Source organism: Neoarius graeffei, chromosome 19 (assembly GCF_027579695.1).
Source record: "Neoarius graeffei isolate fNeoGra1 chromosome 19, fNeoGra1.pri, whole genome shotgun sequence".
Taxonomy (NCBI): Eukaryota; Metazoa; Chordata; class Actinopteri; order Siluriformes; family Ariidae; genus Neoarius; species Neoarius graeffei.
The window spans coordinates 51576201-51595959 of NC_083587.1; the positions used below are offsets into that span (position 1 = coordinate 51576201).

The following is a 19759-nucleotide window of genomic DNA, read 5'->3' on the forward strand; positions in this document are numbered from 1 at the left end:
TCGAATGAACCCAGAGACCAGGGCGTCTTTGAGGTATTCCTCCATAGCCTTGCGTTCTGGCTGAGAGAGGGAAAACAGTCTGCCACGAGGAGGGGTAGTCCCAGGGAGCAAGTCGATGGCACAGTCGTAGGCCCGGTGCGGAGGAAGAACGGCGGCCCTGCTCTTGCTGAATACCTCCTTGAGATCCCAGTACTCTGTGGGAACTTGAGATAACTCGGTGAGATCAGGGGGCTCGGCAGGAGACACAGGAGAGCTAGAGAGCAGACAAGAGGCCTGGCATGCAGGGCCCCATTCCACAACCTGGCTTGTTACCCAGTCTATGCGAGGGTTGTGGCGAGTAAGCCAAGGAAGGCCTAGAATAACTGGGAACTCAGGTGAAGGAATCAGGTGCAGGGATATTTCTTCCTTGTGACCTTGAGACTGGAGGAAGACTGGAGAAGTAACTTGGGTGACTCTTCCATCACCTAACGCTTGGCCATCGAGGGCAGACACAGACAGTGGGACTTCAAGAGGTGCAGTAGGTATATTGATGCTTTGGGCGAAGTGAATATCCATAAAGTTCCCAGCCGCCCCTGAGTCTATCAAAGCTTGACAAGAGTGGACAGACTCACCCCAGGAGATGGAGACCGGGATGTAGATTCCTTGGCCAGGGAGTCCGGGAGAGAGGGTAGGCCCCGTCACAACCCTCCCTCGGCTGGACGGGGCGGTCCTTTTCCCAAGAGTTCGGGACATGATGCTCGGAAGTGACCAGGCTTGCCACAGTAGATGCAGCACTTGTCCCTCCTTCTGCGCTCCCTCTCAGATGCGGAGAGGCGAGTACGACCCACTTGCATGGGTTCTGGACAGTCACTGAAGGAGGTAGACGGTCTCCAGGTAGAGGTAGGGAGGCTGGGGGGGCTCAAGGCTTGGTGGCGTTCTCTCATCCTGTTGTCCAGACGAATAGCATGTGAGATGAGGGTTTCGAGGTCACTTGGGCATCCAATAGAGGCCAGACCGTCCTTGATGGGGTCAGACAGACCATGGTTGAAGGCTGACACCAGGGCAGTCTCGTTCCATCCACTTACTGCTGCGAGTGTTCGGAACGAGATGGCGTAATCTGCGACGCTTCCTCCTTGCCGGATGGACATGAGCTTTCGGGCTGCGTCGGTACTGATGTCTGCCTGATCGAAGACCCGAAGCATCTCTTCAGAAAACAGCTGGAAATCAAAGCACTCAGGTCCCTGTCTTTGCCAGATAGCAGTAGCCCAGGCTCGTGCCTTACCAGCTAATAAGGTGATCACAAAGGCAATCTTGCGGCGATCCGTAGTGTAGGTGGTAGGCTGAAGCTCAAAGGTGAGTTGACACTGGGTAAGGAACTCTCGGCACTCACTGTGCTTGCCGTCATACCTCTGTGGTGCAGGAAGGCTGGGTTCGCGAGGTGAAGAAGGCAGCATGGCAGGAGGCACTGGAGCAGGAGCTGGATCAGGAACTGGATCAGGAGCAGGAGATGCAGGCAGAGATGTCAGCTGTGCCAGGGTTTTCCCAATTTGCTGAAGCAGTTCCTCGTGGCGAGCAAGGGCCTCACGTTGGCTGGTGAGCGTACGTCCATGAGCGTCCATGGTCGCTCCGAAGCGTGTCAAAGCTGCCATAATTCCCTGAAGGTTGCCCGGGTAGACAGTTGAAGCAGCCTCTGCTGAGTCGGTCATGACGGAGTCTTTCTGTTAGGGTTTTGCTGGGATTCGAACCTGGTTCGTTGGTGTGATGATCCAGCAACCCCCCACTAGGCCACCAGGGGAATGACTCAAATGCAGAGGCGTGAGGCGGAAGTAGAAAAAGTAACAAAAGGTTTATTTATACTATGTACACTATATACAATCCAGGGCAAAACAAAAAAAACAAAAACAAAGAGTATAATTCAAAAAGAAAAAGGCAAAAATGCAAAAGCTCAGAAGATCCACAAAACACAGTACAAAGGAAACTGGAGATAAACATAACAGCACAAAGACTCCGTGACAAGAGGACTGAACTCAGGGGTATAAATACACAAACTAATTAAGGACACAGGTGAAGATAATTAGGACTAACAGGCAATTAACAAAAACACAAAACACAGGAACAGTGGCGGCCTCTAGAGGCCAAAATAAACAAGACACGAAAAGGAAATAACAGCGGCCTCTAGAGGCCAAAACAGTCCAAGTCCTAACACTTACTTATGACGAACCTGGTAAGGCTAGTGAACAACCACGAACTATTGTTCATAGAGGCATTATCATCAAATTAGAATAAAAATAGTTCATTCAGAACTCATGGATAGAGAATTAAAGTTCAGGTACTGAAAATATTTAATGCTGTTTAGTGTTCAGTGTCTAATGAGGACATTTAGACATTTAGAAAGGGGAGGATGTAGCCCTGTGGGATTTTTGGGGTCATTGATTTGTTTATTTTATTTTGTTTACTTGATGTATGTTTAAAATGTAAATATCAATGTGTTGATGCTTTGAAAATAAGGTTTGTATGTAAAAATAATTAAGTTTGTTAAGAATCCTTATCTGGTATGTTGGCCAATGGGAGAGCAGGGTCGGGGGTCGAGAGGAACAGGAAGTGGGGAGATCCGCGAGGAGGGGAGAGATGGAAAAAAAAGCAGAAAAGTGATGCAGCGCTATGAGTAACTTAAAAAGTTGGTAAAACGCTCCAGTTGAGTGTTAAAGTGCTAAGTCTTAGTTTAACGAACAGACAGGGAGTCATATGTATTGTGTGTGAACATAGCAGGTGTACAAGCGGAGTTCTTTGAAGAAAAGTTTACCACGAGTACCGCGAGTGTTTATAGACTGAACGGAGCTCGTGGAATTTAAGGTGGACTGGAAAGCAAGTAGCCTGCTTGGCTCTAATTCAAGGACCAGACCAGCTAATCCTGACCAGAGAGAGGACATTCTTAGACTGGGACACCGACGTCCAATTCCCCTTGCCAGCACTGCGAGGCTATCGAGAGCAGACGACGACAAGTCATCTACAGTCGTGAGTTTTGTTTCATGCGCCACGGCGTGAAGTGGCCATTGTGTTAAAGGTCTCCCCGTTCCCAAGCCACGTTACAGGCCTGCATCGCTACTTTGACTCACATTTAGGTTTGGCCTGGGTACCCTTTTTGTTTTATTCTGGAATATATTTAGTTTAAGGTAAACTGCCGGCTTTAGCAGAAGGTTTATGGGGGATGTGTTATGTTTGATACTGTTACTGAATGTGGTTGAGTGTAACTACACCTGAGAGTGAACTGAACTGTATTGAACAGAATTTACGTGACTCTATCCAACAACTCTTTGATTTAAAACATATTTCATTTCCTTACCTGTATAAATATACATATATCCACAATCTACTTTAAGTAAATAGTTTAAATTCATGTTTGGTGAATGTGTATTCTATGTAGTTTATTCATACGTACATGGGTTTTACTGTTTAGAAATATTAAAGGGTAAGTAGAGCAGGGCCATTTAAAAACTCATTCTAGGTAATAATTCAAGTACAGATGTAAAGATACACAGACACATATAACATAGGCTTAAAAGACATGGTTCCACTTTTACAGTGATAGTTATTCCCACAATGCTATTATACTAGTTAAATTACTGTGGTTAGTATCTTTGAGTAAGTTAACAGTTCCATTCAACAAAATTACTCCACTTAGTGCATTATTTAACTATAGAGAGAGATCTCTCAACCCATGGATTCGGGGAGCGCACTCACGAAAATAGCAGGACAGCTAGGGTGCGCTACAGTGATATTTATTTATTTATTTATTTATTTATTTCCTTCCAAAAGTTGGTCGGTTTCAGATGAAATTGTGACCACTGGTGACGACAGACAACAGAAGCTCCCAGACCCAAGATGAGTGACCTTCACCTATTTTTCAAGGTCACAGAGCACATTTTTTGTTTTTTTGTTGAAAATCTCATTTTATTTATTTCAGTATCGACTAATACCTCCATCTCATCAAACAGGGGAACCAACCTGACTTCTCTGCTAGCACAAAACTTGCTAGCCTTTCCTGGGTCTGTTTTTCCAAGCTTCGCTAACTCTATTGTTCTCCAATTTTTCTCTTTCCATCACCATTCTCTCTCTTTCCTTTTCCTCTCTTTCTCTTTCCAGTGCCATTCTCTTTTTCCATTTCTCTCATTCAAACTTTACTTGTCTCTCTTTTTCTTCTCTCTCTTTCCAATCTCAATTTCTCCAATTCAAACTGTCTTTTTCTTTTTCTTTCTCATCCACGTGTTCTTTTTCTCTTTCCAATGCTCGAAAAACCTCATGCCCGATCGTCCCAGGTGACTAAAGTCTGTGCAAGGACGAGTAAAACTTTAATGGTAATCGTCTGATCGGACAACAAAAGTTAGTGTTGGCAACCTAAGCAACACAGGCGCTAAGAGAGCAGGGAACCAGTCTAAAGTAGCTCCTCTCGTTTCACGGGAAATGCATTAAAAAGTTTGATTGATCAGCACGACAATATATAAAAGTACAAAAATATTTTGAGGAAATCATTCAAATTTCCTTGTTTTTGGTTATAATTCATCGAAGTATGCGCGTGTTCGAGTGTACTGGAAAAGCTCGGCTCAGAGGGGTCCATGTAATGACGTAATTATACCAATTGGCTAAGGCTGATGAGGGTCAAGGGCATCGTGTGCCAGCAGCGCGGTTGAAGCAGGCAGGTGTCAAACTTGGAACTTTTATATCACGATTCGATTAATATTAAATGATATCACCAAAAAATTTTCCTTACCTCTAAACAGTATATATTACGATTTTTAATTGTTTTTGATGATTTCATATATTTCGTAATTATATCATTTTTATTTTCTAAATATTTCTCAACATACCGCCATTGCAGCACGGGAGCCTGTGATTGGTGGACAGTTCATACTGAGTACAGGAAAAAAATATGGCTGCAGACACATTAACTGCATATCTGCGAATTAAAATGAACTGTGATGAGGAGCTGGGTCCGTCTCAGAAACCGGTCTCTCATTTGGGACATTATGGTCAAAAAAATAAATGTTCTAATTTTACTATTTTTTTTGCATTTACCTAACACTCAATGTTTCTTTTGTCATGTTGAATAAGAATAAAGATAGTATCTTGCTTTATCTGGCCTCCACTGTGGAACATTTTTTTTTTTTAAATTACAATTCAAATGCTTTTGTAAAATTGATTTCCATATAAAATAACTCCATCATGAAGAATTAAAGCCCCTCCTTCACAGAGGAGTGAAAATATTGAATAAATTTCCTCTTTTTGATTGCTTGGGTTAAAAATGCCAAGTTATGATGACTGAATTGATTATTCACTTAAATATGAATAATATGATGCATTTTGGCGGCACGGTGGTGTAGTGGTTAGCGCTGTCGCCTCACAGCAAGAAGGTCCTGGGTTCGAGCCCCGGGGCCGGCGAGGGCCTTTCTGTGTGGAGTTTGCATGTTCTCCCCGTGTCCGCGTGGGTTTCCTCCGGGTGCTCCGGTTTCCCCCACAGTCCAAAGACATGCAGGTTAGGTTAACTGGTGACTCTAAATTGAGCGTAGGTGTGAATGTGAGTGTGAATGGTTGTCTGTGTCTATGTGTCAGCCCTGTGATGACCTGGCGACTTGTCCAGGGTGTACCCCGCCTTTCGCCCGTAGTCAGCTGGGATAGGCTCCAGCTTGCCTGTGACCCTGTAGAAGGATAAAGCGGCTAGAGATAATGAGATGAGATGATGCATTTTGGGTATTTGATATGGCGAAATAGGACAATAGGACGCAATGGAACAGGGTATCTGCACATTTTTCAAGTACAAATTTAAAGACTTTTAAGACCTTTTCAAGACCTCTAAATGGAAAAATTAAGACTGTACCATGGCAAAAAAAAGATAAATCCAACAACTTGAAACTGTTTTCTGCAATAGTTTTTTTTTTTTTTACTAACTTTAAGAAGAATGCACCCAATTGGTGAACAACTGGGTGCATCAATGGCAACTGTTAGACATGCAAACAGCTGAAGCAAAGTCGTGTGTTTTGGGCTGCAGAACTACTGTAGCAGCAAGGAGAAGACTGGTGTTTACTGGAGAAAACACCATGAATCATTTCAAAAATGAAAAGAATAAACGGCAAGTAGAACCAGCTGAACATCCTTAGCCGGCATTATTTCAATCCCCAAAGATTATCTTTGATGATGTGTCATTTTGTCTCCGACAGCAAAATCAGTCTGAGTGTCGTACAGTATACAGCCGGCTGAGGAAGTTCTCGAGTATCTTCTGTATCATAGCAGGTAACAGCATAAACCTGTTTATGCAGTCATACAATCATCAGAGCGTTACATTAAACACAGAAAAACAACTGTCACCTTTCATCATCTCATCTCATTATCTCTAGCCGCTTTATCCTGTTCTACAGGGTCGCAGGCGAGCTGGAGCCTATCCCAGCTGACTACGGGCGAAAGGCGGGGTACACCCTGGACAAGTCGCCAGGTCATCACAGGGCTGATACATAGACACAGACAACCATTTACACTCACCTTCACACCTACGGTCAATTTAGAGTCACCAGTTAACCTAACCTGCATGTCTTTGGACTGTGGGGGAAACCGGAGCACCCGGAGGAAACCCACGCGGACACGGGGAGAACATGCAAACTCCACACAGAAAGGCCCTCGCCGGCCACGGGGCTCGAACCCGGACCTTCTTGCTGTGAGGCGACAGTGCTAACCACTACACCACCGTGCCGCCCCCCCCAGTGTTATTTGGTAATAAAATAAAATATTTTAAATCTCTCTTCATCCAAAAGGATTTTTGAGTCTTATTATTTATGTTTGTGATATTACGTTGTATTTTATTATAGAAAACAATACCATTTAACTGTCATAATAGGGTAATCCCATACATAAATATAACTTCTATATAATGCTGCAGTATGAAGTGTGTCGCGTTTGAGAAAGCAAGTGTGTATAAACTGTCAGAGAAAGAGAGAGAAAATAAAATCAAAGTTAAAAAATTTACTCAAACAAACAAACAAATAAACAAACAAACCACCCCAGACCACTTATTTGGAATGAAAGTTATTTATTTATATATTTTCAAAGATTATCATTATAGGGATGATTTTACATCAGTAGGAATAAAAAACAAATATGTAAAACAACTATAATTTCATGCTGAATAACAGAAAAGGCACTATGCACTCAGAGAAGCAGCATTATTTTATTATTTTCAAATGATTGTCAGTAGGTTTAGTAGTCCCATCCCCCAAAACATCATTAATATGCTTGACTAGACAAAGTTAAAGAAACATACAGATGGGTGACGAATTAAAGGAGATTCAGTAAGGTGTTGGGTCATGATAAGCCACCAAAACACCCTCGATGCACCATATTATAGATTCTACAAGTCTCTGGAAATGTACCAGAATGATGATGACTGTTCTTCCAAAAGGTTTTCCCTCAGATAGTGTTTTGATGATGGTGTGGTGATGGTGGAATAGAGCGCAGTGTGACAGAGGTATGTGCCAGTCCAAGAGCTCCCTAAGGTGTCTGAGTGGCTTGAAATTGCCATAGCATATGATTTATATCATTTTGCTTTTTATCAACCTTTCGCTCTGTGGATGGAGATGGGGTCATCGTGGATGAAGGTTTCATCACAGGATAAAGGTGATGAGTTAGCAGAACTTTGGATTGATTTGAAGAGATGCTTCACTATAAGGGGACAAGTGGATACCAGCAACATGGTGCCACCATTGTTTCTTTTACTTTGTCAGTCTACATATATCTATATGCAGGAGTGCAAACCATGAGAACTTCCCCACACTATCGGCAGATCCGGGGGTTCAAAACAAGCATTATAATTTTCTAAATGTCCTTCTAAGATGACTTGACATCAGACAGTGACCCTTTCAACCTGCCCTCTGCTCTCTTGTGTTTCTGCAGTGTAACCTGCAGCCTCCAGTATTTAAGATACAGCCACATCAGCTGCCCATTTTTCCTCTTGTCCATATTCAACATCTGTGCGCAGTGCCTATCATTTTTAAAAATGTCCCTGATGTCATTCTCCAGGCCCAATTCCACCCCCACTGGGTCCCTGGCCACTCTGACCAGCAGATTTGTCTCGATCACCATCCTGTGTTCCTTGAGCACAGAAGGCACTCTGCCTCTCCATCAGCCGGTACTCCAGTTCATTTAGCAAAACCTGGGCTCTCTGCTGCCATTTTTGCTCCTGTTGCAGAGCTTCATAAAGCAGCAGTCCAGCTGTTCCAGTCTGCAGGGCACGCTTCTTCTTGTCCTCTAGCTCTTCACGTTCCTTCTGCAGCTGCTTACGCTCCTCCATGAGATGTTGGCTGTGAGAGGCCATGGCCTTCTTGTAGTGCTCCACCTGCTGATGCGCTTTGTCTAGCTCCAGGAGGGCAGTTGTGCGTCGGTTCTCTATCAGCGTATCTTTATACTTGAGCTCCAGGTCTTTGGCGATGGCAGCAACTTGCCCCTCAAGCTGGTTTTTAACTTCTTGGATCTGCCTCTGCGACTCACGTGTCCAGATCCAACCTGACAGGATGAAGAAGTTAATATGCAACTTTTTATAAGAAGGATTAAGTTAAATTTTTTTTTTTTTGTGGTCCACATCCTGCGCTCTGATTGCCTGGCGAGCGGGTCGGTATCCTACTTCACGGACCCCAGTTACGGACCTCTGGCAACTCGCTCGTTCACAACAGCAAACATAGTAGCAATTTTTGTCAACATTTATTTTCGCATTTCTCAGGAGAATAGCATTAATTTTACAGCATGGATAGTGATAACGACAGTGTTCACAGCAAAAGCGAGTTTTACTACCCTGATGAAGATGAAATAAAAGAAAACATTTCAGGAGAAAGCTAAAAACCTGTAATTTGCTAACGCCAAGCAAAAACATGGCTGAATCCTGAATGACTCCTATTTGTATAAATAGGGGACTACATAGGCGGCAAAATGTAGTTTTTTTTTCCTGCCATGGGAGTGCACTTGTATACTGAGGAGGAAGCCATTTGCATTCCAGCTGTGAACGAGGATTCAAAACAGCATTAATTTTACGTCATGGATAGTGATAACGACAGTGTTCACAGTGAAAGGGAGTTTTACTACCCTGAGGAAGACAAAATAAAAGAAAACATTTCAGGAGAAAGCTAAAAACCTGTAACTTGCTAACGTCGAGCAAAAACATGGCTGAATCCTGAATGACTCCTATTTGTATAAATAGGGGACAACATGGGCAGCAAAATGTAGTTTTTTTCCTGTCATGGAAGTGCACTTGTATAGTGAGGAGAAAGCAATTTGCATTACAGCCGTGAATGAAGATTCAAAATGGCAGCTCGGCTCGGTTTTCCCTTTCGGGCGCTCTCGTTTTCTGTTAGAATTTGGTAAAGAAAAAAATAAATATATTATTTACCAGCTTAAGGTCGGTCTCATCTCATCTCATTATCTCTAGCTGCTTTATCGTTCTACAGGGTCGCAGGCAAGCTGGAGCCTATCCCAGCTGACTACGGGCGAAAGGCGGGGTACACCCTGGACAAGTCGCCAGGTCATCACAGGGCTGACACATAGACACAGACAACCATTCACACTCACCTTCACACCTATGGTCAATTTAGAGTCACCAGTTAACCTAACCTGCATGTCTTTGGACTGTGGGGGAAACAGGAGCACCTGGAGGAAACCCACGCGGAGAACATGCAAACTCCGCACAGAAAGGCCCTCGCCGGCCCCAGGGCTCGAACCCAGGACCTTCTTGCTGTGAGGCGACAGCGCTAACCACTACACCACCGTGCCGTAAGGTCGGTCTGTATGGTGAAATACTGTGACCTCGGCCTTGAATACTGACCTCGGCCCAGAGGGCCTCACTCAGTACTTTCAAGACCTCAGTCACGGTATTTCACCATACGGACCTCCCAGCTGGTAAATAACATATATATGAGAAGAGCAAAGAGAAATAAGGACATAACGTATATTTAAAACCAGTGGATTACTTCTTTTGCTTCACAAGTGGTTGATGTGTTCCTCCCCATCAAAAATACTGAATAAAACAAATTAATAGTTTTAGAGATATAAAGATGAAAAGCTCTTCTCCCCTTCTTTGATAACAAACATGCTGCTGACTAAAGCTTATGGCTATGATTGGATAAATGGTTGCATTTCAGTGTGGCACTACTGCAATACAGTGATGAAAGTGAATTAAATGCTGACTTGCATTCGAAGTAAATGTATTATAATAATGTAATAAAGTCAGTATTTAATTCTTAAAAAAAAGAAAACATTCCCTGCTAACTGTCTTTCACCGAAGACAAAGTGGTGTCACACAAAGAAGACTGTGCTTTTCAGTTTGACAAGTTCTCATGTCAAAAGTGAAAAGCAATACCGTCTGTGTATTGTGCGTCACTCTTTTCTCTCCGGCACAAAATCCTCTCCATATGATGGCTGACTCATCCGAGTTATGAAAGGGTGTGGTTTGGGGTTGGTCTGCCCAAGTTAGTCTTCGGGAAAGTGAAAGAAGAAGGTGAAAATGCATTTCCAGTTTGGCTGATTATAAAATGGCATGACCTGTTCAAGTACAGAAACTTATCTAATGACGAAAGAAACTTTTTTGAAATCTTATGTCTTCAGTAGATTTTATACAAACCCCATTTCCAGAAAAGATGAGATATTTTCCAAAATGCAATAAAAAGAAAAATCTGCGATTTGTTAATTCACGTGAACCTTTATTTAACTGACAAAAGTACAAAGAAAAGATTTTCAATAGTTTTACTGATGAACTTAATTGTGTTTTGTAAATATGAACAAAGTTAGAATTTGATGCCTGTAGCACACTCAAAAAGAAAAGTTGGGACAGAGGCAAAATAAGACTGAAAAGTTTATAGGATATTCAAGTAACGCTATTCTGGAAGATTCCACAATAAGCAGGTTAATTGGTAACAGCTGAGGGTATCATGACTGGGTGTAAAAGGAGCGTGCACTAAAGGCTCAGTATTTGCAAGCAAGGATGGGTCATGGCTCACTCCTTAGTGCCAAAATTCATGAGAAATTTGTTCGTCAAGTCCAAAAAGAACATTTCTCAACATAAGATTGCAGAGAATTTAGGTCTTTCAAAATCTACAAAGATTCAGGGAATTCAGAGACAGCTCAGTGCGTAAAGGGCAAGGTCAGAAACTACTGTTGAATGTGCGTGACCTTCAAGCCCTCACATGGTACTGCCTGAGAAACCATCATGCTAACGTGACAAATATAGCCACATGGGCTTGGGAGTACTTCAGAAAACTGTTGTCACTGAACAGAGTCTGCCGCTACACCCAGAAATGTAACCTGAAACTGTATTACGCAAAGAGGAAGCCAGTCGTCAATTCTATGCAGAAATGACCCAGATTTCTCTGGGTCTGAACTCGTATCAGATGGACCGAAAGACAGTGAAAGCATGTGCTGTGGTCAGATGAGTCTACATTTCAGTTTGTTTTTGGGAAAACCAGACATCGAGTTCTCAACCGCCAAAGGTGAACAAGACCATCCAGTTTGTTATCAGGGAAAGGTGCAAAAGCCAGCATCTGTGATGATGATTTTTTTTATTGGAGGGGGGATCAATGCCTGTGGCATGAGTAAGTTGCATATGTGCGAAGGTACCATTTATGCAGAGGCGTATATTGGGATTTTAGAGAGACATATGTTGCCTTCAAGGCAACGTCTCTTCCTGGGAAGTCCATGCTTATTTGAGCAGGACAATCCTAGACCTCATTCTGCATAGGCTACAATAGCGTGGCTTCGTAGACAGAGTGCGTGCGCTTGACTGGCCTGCTGCCAGTCCAGATCTGTCTCCTAATGTATGGCGCATCATGATGAGGAGAATCAGACAACGGCAAGCACGGACTGTTGAGCAGCTGAAGTCTTGTATCAAGCAAGAATGGACAAAAATTCCAATTGCAAAACTACAACAATTAGATCCCATACGATTAAAAAGTGATGTAACACAATAGTAATAATGCCTGTTCCAAGTTTTTGTTTTTTTTAAAAGTGTGTTGCAGGCATCAAATTCTAACTGTTTTATATTTCCAAAATACAATTAAGTCGGTCAGTAAAACTATTGCAGATCTTTTGTCAATTAAATAAAGGTTCACGTGAATTAATAAATCACAAATTTTTGTTTTTATTGCATTTTAGAAACTTTTCTGGAAATGAGGTTTGTACAAGCATGGGCCATGCCACTGTAATGCCAGTAACAAACTTTTGCATGATCATAGAAGGATTCTTTTACTAAGATACTCACGAAAAGCCGCAAGGCCGAGCATGGGGACTAACAGAGCGTAGTTCCATTTCCCTCCATCAGAACCCTCACGTGGCACTGGCCTTATATTCCATCCAGGAGGATCATTCAGGTTGTCCATGGAGATAATCTGCAACTAAAAGTCAGTCAGACTGTGACACTGGTACTCTGAAGTTTCTTAATACATTAAAAAAAAATGCATTTCAGATCATGCACACAGTTTGCTCAGTTGTCCCCATCAGGGTTCATAATGTTTCACTTTGATTGGTTGATAAATTACACCTGCTGGGGCAAAACAGCATATCAGGTCTGAATGTTATAGCATTATGCACTGAAGCACAACACCATACATGTCAAGTTATACGGTTTCCCCATATTTTGTATGGGAAAATGCAATTTTTTGGCCAATGCGGCATACACTGATTTTCATACGGGAAAATTACGTTTTGTATCGGAGATTTTTTCCGTTACTCAGAGAGAATTTTCTTAGCATCCACCATTTATTTTTTTTCAAACACATATGCCCATATGCCCAGTGAAACAGAACTATTTTCAATTTATGTGGTTTTATAGTTGCAACTGTAAAACCACAACAGCAACTGTAGTTAACCGGCGATTTCTGGTTTCGCTTCCCTAAACATTTTAATTGCTGATAGACATTATATGTAGACACAGATGACCAACACTCGTTACTACCATCAGTCGTCAGTAAACTGGAAAAGTATTGAATGAAGAGTAATGGTGGTAACGACCGTTGGTAACCTGTCTCTAAAATGTGTAGTAGGGGATGGAAGCAATTTAACAACATCTACATGTTTGCCGTGCTCTGATTTTCTTTTATTGACCAGGAAAATAATAGATGTATATTGGGGAAAGGTGTTCGATGTAAAACCCGCTCTGGGTGTTGCCAGGTTTCCAATGCTGAAACAACTTTTTACTGCATTGCTGTGCCTCCCACATAGCAAGGCAAGTTTATTTATATAGCACATTTCATACACAGTGGCAGTTCAATGTGCTTTACAGAAGTAAAAGCAGAACAGTAAACAATAGAAAATAAAATTACATAAAATAATTGGGGAAGAAAAATAATAAGAATTAAACAATAGTAGAAATTAAATTAATAAAATGAAATAAAGTTAATCAGCCTCGAGATTAATTATTATTATGGGTTTAACTCATAAAGCAATGCAGATAGTGAGAGGGCTTTTTCATTGGTTAGGAAAATTCATACTGAGTACAGAAAAAATATGGCTGCAGACACATTAACTGCATATCTGCGAATTAAAATGAACTGTGATGAGGAGCTGGGTCCGTCTCAGAAACCGGTCTCTCATTTGGGACATTATGGTAAAAAAATAAATTTTCTAATTTTACTTTTTTTTTTTGCATTTACCTAACACTCAATGTTTCTTTTGTCATGTTGAATAAGAATAAATATCGTATCTTGCTTTATCTGGCCTCCACTGTGGAACATTTTTTTTATTACAATTCAAATGCTTTTGTAAAATTGATTTCCATATAAAATAACTACATCATGAAGAATTAAAGCCCCTCCTTCACAGAGGAGTGAAAATATTGAATAAATTTCCTCTTTTTGATTGCTTGGGTTAAAAATGCCAAGTTATAATGACTGAATTGATTATTCACTTAAATATGAATAATATGATGCATTTTGGGTATTTGATATGGCGAAATAGGACAATAGGACACAATGGAACAGGGTATCTGCACATTTTTCAAGTACAAATTTAAAGACTTTTAAGACCTTTTCAAGACCTCTAAATGGAAAAATTAAGACTGTACCATGGCAAAAAAAATGATAAATCCAACAACTTAAAACTGTTTTCTGCAATAGTTTTTTTTACTAACTTTAAGAAGAATGCACCCAATTGGTGAACAACAGGGTGCATCAATGGCAACTGTTAGACATGCAAACAGCTGAAGCAAAGTCGTGCGTTTTGGGCTGCAGAACTACTGTAGCAGCAAGGAGAAGACTGGTGTTTACTGGAGAACACACCATGAATCATTTCAAAAACGAAAACAATAAACGGCAAGTAGAACCAGCTGAACAACCTTAGCCGGCATTATTTCAATCCCCAAAGATTATCTTTGATGATGTGTCATTTTGTGTCCGACAGCAAAATCAGTCTGAGTGTCGTACAGTATACAGCCGGCTGAGGAAGTTCTCGAGTATCTTCTGCATTATAGCAGGTAAAAGCATAAACCTGTTTATGCAGTCATACAATCATCAGAGCGTTACATTAAACACAGAAAAACAACTGTCACCTTTCATCATCTCATCTCATTATCTGTAGCCGCTTTATCCTTCTACAGGGTCGCAGGCAAGCTGGAGCCTATCCCAGCTGACTACGGGCGAAAGGCTATTATTAGTAGTACAGTTATTTTATATCAATGTTCACTATTTAAAAAAAATTTCTATAATCCATGAGTATTTGTTTGTATTCTACCAAATACTACTTTTTAATAATTATTTGTAATAATTTTTAATAACTTAATTTTATAACATTTAATAATCCCTAGTACTTATTAATCACTAATTCATAAATAGTAATGATTAATAATCAATAATAATTACTATTACTACGAATTATTATTCGTGGTTGTTAATATTATTCTTATTATATTAAAACCACTGTTGTAGACGATAAGTAATAAGACTAAAAAAACTTTGTACAAATTATTTATATTGTACTATATTTAGAATTATTGTATTTTCTGGAGTTCTTTTAAATTGAGTTTTGAAATAAAGGTTGTTTATATATTTATATTAAACTTAGTACAATAAACAATGTTAATTATGTAAAAAAATGATGCTAATCATTATTAGTAGTAGTATTTCCTATAAGCCCCATTTTCCACCTGACTCTTGTGCGCATGCGCGAACCCCCCTGCGTTTCACTCCGGAGCGCTTGACCTCTAACACACACACACGCGGGCGCCTCGTGTCCGTGAAAGACCAGTTTCCCAGTCCGCCGTGTCCCCAGCGCTGCGTTATCATCTTTAAACATATTTGTGCGATCCAGCGCTTTTTATCGCAAATGATTCTTCTCCTTATTTTGGGGGTATTTGTCATCCCTCAACCACTTGTCATTAAACAGACATCTTCCCATAATTATCAATGCTTTCTCGCGCCTGCGCAAACTACCTGCGTATCTCTCAGTCTTCACAACCACCACACCACACTTCCTCCAGTAGCCTCCTAACGTTAGTTCTTGATCTACGGAATGCACAGAACGCACAGAACCAATGCTGCCCCAAAAGGTACGCTGGTCACTTTTAAAATTACGGTTTAAAAAAATACCCCAAACCGGATGGAGACATTTCACTTGTTCAGTCCAATATTAAATTTAATACCTCCCTTTCGAAAATTCCAGTCATTCCAAACAATTTAAGACGTTTTTAGGCCTTGAAAACCGAAAGTTGTATTTAAGACTTTTTAAGGACCCGCAGGAACCTTGATGGAAAAATCAAGAACACACCGAAAAGATGAGAACAACGGCGGTGGTAAAAGAACAGCGACTGTACCGGCTGAAGGTCGCGCGGGTCTCTGCTGTGGTGCGCGAGCAACGGGACATCACTACCGCACCGGATGGAGTGCAAGGCAGGGCAAAATGACTGGCCGTAGATTCGATCAAAAGTTCGATCTAAATTGACCATGGTTGCAAAATATTGGCCAAAAATACGCAAACACTATGATATATGAAAGTAAGATGAAAAAGAAACATTCTATTGCCTTATACTGCAAGACTAAAACAAAATAAAACTGTCAAAACTCCCCTTTTCAGTGATGACGTCCGAACAGATCACTTGCGTGACAGAAAGACCGCAAATGGAAGCGCGATCAACTTCTAACTGTTGGAGTGGAAAATTCCATTCTACACATGCAAATTGTTAATGTGTCCTTCCCCGCACACAAATTACCCGCTACGGCAGTGGCGGGTCCTGAAAATTTTCTTAGGAGGGGCAATTTATCCAATAATGTCACAAGGTGACTCATTCAACGGGTACATTATAGGTAGCCAGACATTATTGACTCTGTTTTCTCTCTGCATATCACAGTTCCATGCCACTTCTGTCCACTAGATGGCAGCACATTACAGAAATCTTTTCCCTGTAGCTACCTAAGCTATAGGCTGTGGTGTAAAGTTGCAAACAACATTCACAATTGAAGAACAGTTTGGCTCCACAATGAACAATTCCAATTACGCCCTATTCACATTATTTCAATATTGTATGATGTGAAATAGCCAAGAATGATATCTTTATAAAAGACATGTTCAACAACTAAATAAGAAAGGAAACCATATTTTTAAAAAATAATACATATTTATTTGCCAATCTTGAAAGTACTGTTCTACAGAATGTTCTGTAAATAGATTTTGTACTTCAAACTCCATGACCAGCAAGAATTTTACAGACTGTGCAACTTAAGGACAACAGGAAAGTGCACTTACTGTAACAAAACATTGGAAATAGTTGGCTAACATAACAATAGCAGTTGAATAAATAGATGAGTGGATCTTTAGATCTTGCAATTACTGGTATTTACCAAGGATATTAGCAAAGTGCTCAGAGCAAAGTGTGGCAAATATAAAAATGCACATTGAAAACATCAAAAGTGAACAGATTCTGTGACGTGTGTGTGTGTGTGTGTGTGTGTGTGTGTGTGTGTGTGAGTGAGTCACGAAGTCAACCAAACCCAGAAAAACACCACGGTGACTGGAGCCCTCAGTTTCGTCTTTGCCTCGTAGAGCTAACTCGAACACTCCACAAAATCTCACGCATTGGATGAGCCGGTTTAATATGTGCCTGTTCTTGCTCACCTCATCGTTGTGGTGGCGAACTGCTAGCCTGTAGCCCTCATCCAGTTGTGTAGCGATGTTCACTCTCCCAAAAGCGGAAAATTTCAGGCAGCTGCCTATGTGAATCTTTGATGACTCATGTTTTTTTATTTTCTCCAACAAATGATGCATGTCCGAAACTCCAGTGACCGTCCAAGCAGTGTTGTCCGTGGAGCCACCTCCAGGGTGGAAAAGTAAGCAGGGGGAGCAGAAAACCGCTGAAGCGTCCTTGCAGCCAGCTCGCCAGGATTTGCGCTAGTACCATGTTGAAGTAAAACCTCGAGTATATGATTTCCCCCCTTTGTCGAAATTTGTTTTATGTTTAGATTTGGTCAAGGGGGTGTGGCAGCGGGGGCATGGTCAAGCGCCGGTCTGTGACAGGAGGGCGGAGTCAGGGAAGGTAAGTGGCAGAATCACTACACCTGACGGCAATTAACCTGTGTTTGTGTGTGTCTTCCCAGTGACCGCGCCCTATTTAGGGAAGGAGAGCGGAGAGCAGGAGAGCTCAGCGCCGGACGAGACGCTAGTCTGTGTCTCTAGTCTCCGAATAAAACGTTGTTAAGACTGAAAAGTTTGACAATAAAAAACCATATACAAACCTGATCTCTGTCCTGCTGTCCTCTGTGCTCCACCCACGCCTAGCGAACCGCTACAGTGGTGCCGAAACCCGGGAATTCAGAGTGGAGAACCAGCCGATCAGCCCCATGGAGTCCTCCCCGTTCGCTGACCTGGTCCACGCCCTCGCCACGGCCCAGCAAAGCCAGCACCAGGCGCTCGTCACCCTCCGGAAGGAACAAGAGCGACGCTTCGAAGCCCTGGTGCTGGCCCAGCAGGAAGACCGCGAGGCGTTCCGGCACCTCCTCGCGTCGGCGGGGTCCACCAGCGCTCTGGCCGCGGGCCCGTCTCCCCTCACCGTCACCAAGATGGGTCCGCAGGACGACCCCGAGGCTTTCATCACGCTATTCGAACAAGTCGCAGAAGCCTCGGGGTGGCCGATGGAGCAGCGCGCGGCGCGCCTCCTCCCCCTTCTAACGGGAGAGGCACAGCTGGCGGCGCTACAGCTCCCCGCCGACCGCCGTCTGGCCTACGCGGACCTCCGCCGGGCCGTCCTCCAGCGCGTGGGGCGCACTCCAGAGCAACAGTGCCAGCGCTTCCGCACTTTGAGCTTGGAGGGAGTCGGCCGGCCGTTCCCGTTTGGCCAGCAGCTCCGGGACGCCTGCTGGCGGTGGTTGAGGGCCGACAACCGCGACGCCGAGGGGATCATCGACCAGGTGGTGCTGGAACAATTCATCGCTCGCTTACCAGCAGGAACCGCGGAGTGGGTCCAGTTCCACCGCCCAGCGTCGCTGGATCAGGCAGTTGAGCTGGCAGTGGATCATTTGGCAGCTGTTCCGGTGGCAGGACAGCAGAAGGCGTCTTCTCTTCTCTCTCTCCCCCTCCTTCTGTGTCCCGTCCTCGCCCCATTCCCCCACCGTGGAGACGGGGGCCGGCACCACCCCAGCTGGCCCGCCACACCTGCGATGCCCTCCCGTTTCTCCCTTCTGCGTCTGTCTCTCCCCCCCTCAGGTGAGTGAGCCCCAGAACACCGGTGCAGAGGGAAAGCCTGGGCCGGTTTGCTGGCGCTGCGGGGAGCCGGGCCACCTTCAACAGCAGTGCACGGCAATGGAAGTGGGCGCGGTGGTTCGGATCCCCGATGCGCCAGAGGCCGCCCTCGATCAGGCCGGAGCGTATTGCATACCGGTGAGTATCCAAGGGGCTACATATCAGGCGTTGGTGGATTCTGGTTGTAATCAGACCTCAATTCGCCAAAGCCTGGTGCAAAACGAGGCATTGGGGGGAGCACAGGGGGTGAAGGTGTTGTGTGTGCACGGGGATGTTCACCGCTACCCTTTGGTGTCAGTCCACATTTTTTTCAGAGGGGAAAAAGTTATAGTGAAGGCGGCGGTTAATCCTCGCCTTACCCACTCTTTAATTTTGGGGACTGATTGGCCAGGATTTCGGGATTTGATGACACTTAGTCAAGAGTGGGTCCTGCCATTTAACGGGGGGAGGTCCCGGTGTCGCTTTGGCGGGAGCAGCTGTCGCAGAGCCGTCTACGTCATCTCCGCGTCAGAGTGAGGAGCCGCCAGCCCCTCCTCTCTCTCGGGGAATCCCTCGCCGATTTCCCATTAGAGCAGTCGTGAGACGAGACTCTGCGACATGCGTTTGACCAAGTGAGAGTAATCGATGGTCAAACGCTCCAGCCGAACGCCACCCCGTCCTTCCCCTACTTCGCGATTATGAAGGATAGGTTATACCGAGTGACGCAGGACACTCAGACTAAAGAGCGAGTCACGCAACTTTTAATTCCAAAGAGCCGCCGGGAAATTGGTATTCCAGGCGGCTCATTTTAATCCCATGGCTGGACACTTAGGGCAGGATAAGACACTAGCCCGAATAATGGCCCAATTCTATTGGCCGGGGATTCGCGGCGATGTTCGTAGGTGGTGCACGGCATGCTGCGAATGCCAGTTAGTAAATCCGGTGGCCATTCCAAAAGCGCCTTTGCGCCCCCTCCCATTAATCGAGGCCCCGTTTGAGAGAATTGGGATGGATCTCTTCGGGCCATTAGATCGGTCAGCACGAGGGTACCACTTTATAT

The 19759-nt window shown here is 43.5% G+C and overlaps 1 pseudogene; it reads right to left on the minus strand.

Moving 5' to 3' along the window:
- Nucleotides 1-7173: 7173 nt before the first annotated feature.
- On the minus strand, nucleotides 7174-12386 carry LOC132867966 (coiled-coil domain-containing protein 127-like; annotated as a pseudogene).
- Nucleotides 12387-19759: the final 7373 nt, after the last annotated feature.